The sequence below is a fragment of the Mauremys mutica genome, unplaced genomic scaffold, assembly GCF_020497125.1.
Source record: "Mauremys mutica isolate MM-2020 ecotype Southern unplaced genomic scaffold, ASM2049712v1 000383F_np12_subseq_1:169594_obj, whole genome shotgun sequence".
NCBI classification, from domain to species: domain Eukaryota; kingdom Metazoa; phylum Chordata; order Testudines; family Geoemydidae; genus Mauremys; species Mauremys mutica.
Window position 1 is genome coordinate 98,117 of NW_025422932.1, and position 8,705 is coordinate 106,821.

Below are 8,705 nucleotides of genomic sequence, written 5' to 3' on the forward strand. Positions count from 1 at the left end.
TGCCCGGGGGGGGGGCAGGTGGGGCAATTTTCCCCAGGCCCTGCAGGGCCCCCATGAGAATACAGGATTCTAGAGTATTGCAACTATTTTTTATGGAAGGGGCCCCCAAAATTGTTTTGCCCCAGGCCCCCTGAATCCTCTGAGCGGCCCTGCCCACTCCAGCCCCTTCCCTCGTTCTCCTCTCTCCGAGGCCCCACCTGTGCTCCGCCCTCACTCCCATTTGACCACTTCCCACCCCCGCTCTTCCACTGTGGCTGAGGCCTGCTGGTCCACCTTCCGCTCGCTCCTCTCCTCCCTGAAGGCCTCCTGGTGCCTCTCCACCCCCTACCCCAAGGCCTGCCTGCTGCCCCCACCTCTCTGCCCCCACCTCCCTGCCCCTCCCCTGAGACCCGCCCTGCCCCCCGCCCCCACCTCTCTGCCCCCATCTCTCTGCCCCTCCCCTGAGACCAGCCCTGCCCACCACCCCCACCTCTCTGCCCCTCCCCTGAGACCCGCCCTGCCCACCGCCCCCACCTCTCTGCCCCTCCCCTGAGACCCGCCCTGCCCACCGCCCCCACCTCTCTGCCCCTCCCCTGAGACCCGCCCTGCCCACCGCCCCCACCTCTGCCCCTCCCCTGAGACCCGCCCTGCCCACCGCCCCCACCTCTCTGCCCCTCCCCTGAGACCCTCCCTGCCCACCCCCCCACCTCTCTGCCCCCTCCCCTGACACCCGCCCTGCCCACCGCCCCCACCTCTCTGCCCCTCCCCTGAGACCCACCCTGGCCACCCCCCCACCTCTCTGCCCCTCCCCTGAGACCCGCCCTGCCCACCGCCCCCACCTCTCTGCCCCTCCCCTGAGACCCGCCCCGCCCACCGCCCCCACCTCTCTGCCCCTCCCCTGAGACCCGCCCTGCCCACCGCCCCACCTCTCTGCCCCTCCCCCGAGACCCTCCCTGCCCACCGCCCCCACCTCTCTGCCCCTCCCCTGAGACCCGCCCTGCCCACCGCCCCCACCTCTCTACCCCTCCCCTGAGACCCGCCCTGTCCACCTCTTTCCTCGGTTGTCTGTTGTTATTCCTTGAAACATCAAGGATGGAATTAAAAGCTGAGTTTGCTCCAGGGTGAGGAAAGAAAGGAGCCACCAACTCCCTGACAAATATCAGTGCCCCAGAGAAAACCTGCCCCCTGCTATTGCAATCACTGATGTGCTGGGGATATGGCAGGAAAGGGACTGTCTGAATGATCAAGGCAGGAAATGGACAACAATCTACAGCAACGTCATTGACCACAAACACACTCTCCTCATGCTCCAGCCAGAAGGGAAATGAGCAGGAATTCTTGCTGTTCAGCCATGGACACACTTACACAAGGGCACAGCAGTGTGTGTGCTGAGGGAGCTGGTTTGAGGAAACAACTGGAATTGATCACTCAGTGAGAACAGAACTAGAGTGCAGTGAGAGACACATCTCAACCAAGTAGTTGTGGCTGAGTGGTTAAGGGGGTGGACTAGCAATCCAGTGGGGTCTCTCTGCGCAGGTTTGAATCCTGCCAACTACGGAGGGAGTTGTGGCTCTTTAGTTTCAAGGGAGCTGGGTCTTGTCTCACTCTCAAGCTGTGTCTACACTATTGGGTAATGCGGCTTTAAAGTGTTTTAATTAAACAGCTGCTGCATGTCCCCACTATGCCCCTTGTGTCACCAGAGCACATCCACGCTAGAATCTTGGATGGCCACAGAGAGCAGTGCACTGTGGGTAGCTGTGCAACTGGCTGCAGGGTGTTTTGGGAAGGGTTTGCAATGCCTCACGGGCCGGTACAGCATCACATGATGCAGGTTTCTCTATCCCACCGTTCCATGGGCATCTTACTGGATTGCCAGCTGCTTTTCAACTGCAGTGTGCGTGGCGGGGTAGAGACTGTGTGTGTGTGGGGAGAGGGAGTGTGTCGGCACACTGTATGTTCAGACAGCTGCTGCAAGCAACCAGTCCTGAGGCAGGGGGAGGGGGCAGCCCCAACATCAGCCCCCGCTTCCCTCACTGGCTCAGCTCAGCACAGCAACCTCTGTCACACGCACACACACACCGCTGCTGCTGAGCTCTGTGTCAGGGGTGCTGGAACAGGGGGTTTAGAGGGCCGTGGCCCCACCACTCCTAACTGGCTGTTAGGACAAATGATGGAGGGGGGAAAGGGGGAGTCTTGGGGGGGAGAGGCATTCTGTGGGTGTGGCCTCGGGGGGAGAGGTGGTGTGAGTGTGGGTCCTTGGGGAAGGGGTGTCATGGGAGTGCCACAGTTCAGACAATAGTGACCCCCCCACTGTAAGGAAGCTCCCGCCGCCCCTGCTCTGTGTTGGTAGCGCGGGAGAGAGCAGCGTTCCAGGGCAGTGATTTGCTCCCCGGGGTTCCGCCAGGGGGGCTTGGGAGGCTGCAGGGAGCTCTGGGCCCTTTAAATCACCAGCCTGGGGAAGCCGGGCCGGGCTGGCACAGCGTACCCGCTCTTGCCAGTACCCCATACCGGAATGTACCAGCTTACGTTCACTTCTGGAAGGTCCTCACGTGGATCAATAACTGGTTAAAAGCCAGGAAACAAAGGGTAGGAATAAATGGACAGTTTTCAGGATGCAAATAGGTAACTAGTGGTGCCTGTACTGGGACCAGTCAACATCTTCATAAACGATCTGCTAAACAGCGAGGTGACAAAATTTGCGGATGATCCAAAACTACAGAGGATAGTTAAGTCCAAAGCAGCCTGGGAGGATCTAAAAAGAGATTTCACAAAACTGGGTGAAAGGGCAACAAAACGGCGGATGAAATTCAATGTTGATCAATGCAAAGTGATGCACATTGGCAAACATAATCCCAACTCTACATAGAAAACGATGGGATGTAAAATAGCTGTTCCAACTCAAGTGAGAGATCTCGGAGTCACTGTGGATAGTTCTCTGCAAACATCCACTCAATGGGCAGTGGCAGGCAAAAAGTGAACAGAATGTTGGGAATCATTAAGAAAGGGATAGAGAATAAGAGAGAAAATCTTATTGCCACTGTATAAATCCATGGTACGCCCATATCTTGAATACTGCATGCAGATATGGTCGCTCCATCTTAAAAAAGATGTATTGGAATAGGAAAATGTTCAGAAATGGGTATGGAGTGTCTGCCATATGAGGAGAGAATAATAAGACTGGGACTTTTCAGCTTGGAGAAAAGCTGACTAAGGGGAAATATGCTAGAGGTCTATAAAATCATGACTGGTGTGGGGAAAGTAAATAAGGAGTGTTACTTATTCCTTCTCATAACACAAGAACTAGGGGTCACCAAATGAAATGAATAGGCAGCCCGTTTAAAACAAACAAAAGGAAGTATTTTTTCACACAACGCACAGTCAACCTGCGGAACTCCTTGCCAGAGGAGGTTGTGAAGGCCAAGACTATAACAGGGTTCAAAAAAAGAGCTAAATCGATTCATGGAGGACATGCTCTGAGCCAGGATGGGCAGGGATGGTGGCCCTAGTCTCTGTTTGCCAGGAGCTGGGAATAGGTGACAGGGGATGGGTCACTTGGTGATTCCCTGTTCTGTTCATTCCCTCTGGGGCACCTGGCTTTGGCCGCTATGGGAAGACAGGATACTGGGCTAGATGGACCCAGTCTGACCCAGTCTGGCCGTTCGTACGTCCTTATGCTCCTTTCATACAGATGCCTGGGATTCTGCCTCACAATATGTCCCTGAGGTCTCAGCCAAAATGCCCAGACAGGCAAACACTCTGGGCTCCTGAAGCCTCGGCCACCCACCTAGTGCCTATGGCTCATCCCTGACCCTTGCTGCTGCTCCTTGCTATAGACTGTGAGAGGAGCGGAGGCAGCGCAGGAGCCTTCTGGGAACGCAGATCTGAGGCTTTGGGGAGACAAATTGTCTGAGACATCAGAGCGCTGCAAACCCTGCAGCCACCCCCTCAATCCGGGGCCTGTTCCAGCCCTGAGTCTGGGCTGCCGCGATCCCTCCCCCAGAGCAGGGTGCCCGCAAATTACAGCCTGGAAATAGGCATCTGACACTAACTCCTGTTCTCCCTGACAGGGCCTCTCCTAGACCAAGTGCCTCTCCCAGGCAAGACGTGTCTTCGGTGCCCCCCTCCCCATGTTAAAATTTTGAATATCTTATTTTTATTGCATTTGTAGCTCAGGCTCATGATTTTGACACACAATTTCGATGCATGATTTTCTCTGTCATATAAGATGATAAATTTGCAGGCTAGGATCTGTAAACCTGTATTTATTCATGTCATATATAAGCAAATAAAACAAATGCATTTTCTTTAAGCATATAGAAACTTTTTAATTTTGACAGTAACTGAAATGTACTAACATCTAGAAATGGAACTGTCACCAGCACAGGGTGGGCCGGTATTAAATAGTGTTACAGTTGGAGACAGACAGCGTTAGGATGTTAACCCCAGGCCCTTTGTTCAAAGGTTGCTTCTCTCGCCTTTCCCCCATGAACTGAAGCGCAGCATTAAAGAGATCCAATGACTGACCAATGGCATTTCCAAGTGCTAAAATAGCAAGCGATGTCAGTCTCTCATTGGCCAGCGTCGATTGAAGATGTGGTTTAATGAGCCGGAGCTTCAAGGCGAGGGTGGCTCTGTCCACTGCCTTCCGTTGCGCTGCTGGGCCCCAAGTCCCTGGTGGCCAATATGTGACGCTGGGAGAAGAGAGTGGGGTGGCAAGTGGCGGCAGGACTTTTGCCACCAGGGTCTAGCTGCCCAACTTCCTCCTGGTACTGCTGGCCCCCCGTCGCCTTCAGGTAACCCAGGAACTAAGGCAGGAATAGGGAGAGGAAGCGAGTAAAGCTGGGCAAGGAAGGCAAAAGTGAATCTTGTCTTCATGGGCCGCTCGCAATGACGTCCTTTTTCTGTGCCACAGCCGACAACAACATCCCAGACAGAAAAGCAGGAAGCCAAAAAGAAACCGAGCAGCTGCTGAAGTAGTTCAGTTGGGAGCGTGCTAGACTAACAGGCTCTTCTGTCCCCCTTTGTGCACGGGTGGGATGTTTTCTGAAAGTGCAGCAGTGCCTTTAACTGCCACGAGTCCCTCATTTCAGGCCATGCAGCAGGAAAAGACAGCATGGGCTTCTGCACCGAGTTGGCCCACCTGACCTTTCATTCTTCTCTTGCTCTTTGTCAGCAAGGGGAAGAAAAAGAAGCTCTCCCTCAAGCTGGAGTCACAAGGGCGACGTAAGGATGACTTCCTGAGCCCTGGCTCCAATCCTCTGCTCTGCCAGCTGACCTATTGAAGGGCTGCCACCACTTTCTCCAGGTTTGTCCATCGGTCTGTGTGAGGGTGAGCAACAGCCACGTGAATGGAATTTCTGTAGTGTAGTGGTTATCGCGTTTGCCTAACACACAAAAGGTCCCTGGCTCAGAAACAGGCAGAAACATGCTGGCTTCCTTTTGCCAGATCCCCTTGCTGTTCAGGAAGATGCTCCTCCTTCTCCTATTGGCCTGTCCGTGGGATAACTCCAACCCCTGCATGACAGAGGGTGCTGACAGCAGTGGAGAAAGCACCTTGGCGTCAGGCTGGAGAACCTAGAGGATCTGGGCCAGTCACCTTTTGGAGGCTTGTGGCTTGGTCTCCTCTGCCCTGGGAGGTTGGCCGGTGGAGGCCGGCTCTTCCTGCTGGCCTCCTCTGCGTGACTTGCCAAAGGAGGAAATGAGGCAGGAATGGGGCAAAAGAGGAAAGTCGAGCTGAGAAAGGCAGGGCAGAAGCTAAGCGCCTCAGTGCGGCTCAGTGGGGTTAGTAGAGCGTCACCATTTGTTCTGCAAAGCCAGGGGAGGTGCGGTTGGCTGCTGGGAGGCAGAAGCCTGTGCCTGCCTCTTGGCTTCCAAGGGGTGGCTCCTTGCAGCCCAGGAGAGGAAGGGGGGGTCTGGGTGAAAGGAAAACAAGCAAAGCTGAGTCCAAGTGGAGAATGGCTGCTCCTTTATGGCCAACCTGGGGGCATGACTGATGGTTTTAGAGGTGGAGGCTGGGCTGGCTGTGAGCAACTGGGATCCAGGAAACCCCCCGCCTGCCCTTCTGAGGGCCAAACCCATGGAGGTGCGGTTGGCTGCTGGGAGATAGACCCCTGTGCCTGCCTGTTGGCATCCCAGGGATGGCTCCTTGCAGCCCAGGAGAAGCGGGGTTCTGGGGGGACGGAAAAGCAGCAATGGCGAGGCTGAGTGGGCTCCTTTCTGGCCGACATGGTGGGCTGTGGGGGGTTTGGGAGTTGCCTGTAAGCCATAAGTGGACTTGGTGCAGTGAAAACCGCTGCTCCATTCTGGCTGACCTGGGGGCGCCATTGATGACTTGGGAGTGGGGGCAGGGCACTGGCTGTGAGCAAATGGGATCCAGGAAGCCCCAGCCTGCCCCTCCAGGGGCCGAGTCTTCTTCTCTCCTGCCATGGGGAGCCCGGCCTAGAGCCTGCCCAGCATGTTCTGCAGCTCTAGCATTAAGCCTTCCTGTGTGGCCTGTGCTGGAGCTGACTCTGGACCCCTGTGGGGCACTGTTGGGGGAAATCCCGACTGCAAATAATTCTGGCCACAAGATCAACCCATTGGGTCGAATGGGGCAAGCTGGAGGCCTGGTGCCTTAGTCCGTGGGGCCAGCAGGTCAAGCCATTTTCCTGCATGTGGGGGAGGCAGCCGCTGTGGTTCGCCCGTCCTGCTCCCTGTGCTGCTGCACCCTAAAATCCCTGTGGGCCGGCAAGATGGGCTGGGAGCCTGGAGAGAGGAGGCAAAGGGGTGGCCCGAGCCCCCTCGGCCCCTGCCCCAGGCAGCCCACAGAGACCTGATGCCTCCCCAAGTGACACACGGAGATGTGCCAGCAGCGCTAAGGCGGCTCCCTGCCCACTCTGCCCCCTCCCTCCCTGCCACACTGCTCCTGGAAGTGGCCGGCATATCCCTGCAGCCCTGAGTGCAAACGCCACAGCTGACCCGCCCCCGTATCCCACTGCCTAGGAGCCACTGCCGGAGGGGAGTGTGTGCCAGTCACTTTGGGAGCTGTGCTGCCCGAGGTAAGCACCTCCACCCCTGACCACCTCCTGCAGCCCTACCCCTGCCCCAGCACAGAGGCTCTCTGTGTCTTGAACAAGCACTTTCAAGGATTGGCCAAGAACTTCTGCTCTGTTTCTGTGAAAGAGACACAAAAAAGGGAGCCCAACGGACAAGTTTAGTTCGCAAGCACAAACTGGCAGGGCCAAGCCTGGATCTCTCAGTTACTCAGAGGGCTCTTCAGTCAGCTCTCCCCAAAGGCCAGTCTCTAGAGGCTTTTGTGACATGATGTACTTCAAAATAGCTCCCTGTAGCTCACATAGTCATCATTCATATATGGCTGTGATATGTCCTACCAACCATTCCATGTGTTATATGAAAAGTCATGATCTGCTGAAATCGGTTATTCTGTCCAAATATGTATAGCATGAGGGTGTGTGAAGTTATGCATTTTGCTGTCTGGTTGTCACTGAAATAGGCTATAATTTTGTTAGTGACCCCTGCCGAGGAGGGTGTTCAAAAGCCATGAATCAGCAGAGGAATTGTAATTAAGGGATTTCCAATTCAGTGACAGATGCCCAAACACAACACTGTGGGGACCGCTCAAGTCTATGACTCAGTTGCACAAGCCCACACCAGGATTCCCCAACCTAGTGACTCAGCAGAGCCCACCCGGACACGTCTGGGCAAGTGTCTTCTAGACACTTGAACTAAGGATATAAAATAGGAGACTGTGGCATCATGGTTTTGCCTTTCTCCTCCCCCACCTATGCTGGAAGCAGCAGGAATCCTGAGAAAATGAAGGTCATCTGAGGACAGTAATCCAGGTTTTAGGGGGAATTCTGTGTATTAAGGAGGGTAACATCCAGTAGGATGAGAAAATTGCTTGACCTAACTACTGCCTAGTGTAATAAGGTGTAAAGTTTAGATTTTGCTGTGGTCGTACAGTGCTTAGTGCTCTGTGTTATGGCCTCAAGAGCCATGGATGCAAGTTGAGTTACGATGATCTTTTCCTTGTCTCCACATTTCTTCTGACACTTGTCAGAAAAAACAACTGGTTTCTTTTGCAAGCATTTGCATTGCAAGGCAGAGGCAGTCTTCTCTGTTTCCGCAAAAGATTCACCAAAAGGTGGGAAGAGCAGACACATTTGTTAAGGCACTACTGGGAGCTGCATCCCTAACCTCCACTTTACCTGGCAGGTGAATCACCCAGCTTAGCCACGGTGCGACTCTCTGGGACTTTTCTCCCAACCACTCCATTTTTCATCAATGACAATCAAAAGAAAGGTGACATGACATCTGTGTGTGAACATCTCCAGGGAATCACAAGGATGTGTGGCGCAGGCTCTCGTGTTGCAGCAATTGCAGTTGAAGCAACCTCCATGCCAATGCCAGTCATAGCAGCGTTTTCATCAACTCCAGGTTTGTGATTTGATTGTTTCCAATGCTTCTCTCCAAAGAAGCCTTTTCCTTAGCAAGCAATGACTTGGATACCAAGGGAGGCCTCTTCTGTTTCCTAGGAAGACACAGGAAAATGTGAGCAGAGGAGACAAAAGCCATACACCAAGACACCACTGGGAGTTGAACCCAGGATCTCCTGTTTACTAGACAGGTGCTTTAGCCAGCGTGCCTGCCTGAAGAAGGTATTTGTAACTGTTTCATTTGATGGTTCAAGTCAACACCCGCAAATTCTAAAGTACAGACATTCCCCA

The 8,705-nt window shown here is 54.4% G+C and overlaps 1 non-coding gene across 1 annotated transcript; it reads left to right on the forward strand.

Annotated features, from left to right (window-relative positions):
- The first annotated feature begins 1,454 nt into the window (after window positions 1–1,454).
- Window positions 1,455–1,536, forward strand: TRNAA-AGC. The gene has a single exon. It is a non-coding gene; the product is annotated as a tRNA-Ala (tRNA).
- Window positions 1,537–8,705: the final 7,169 nt, after the last annotated feature.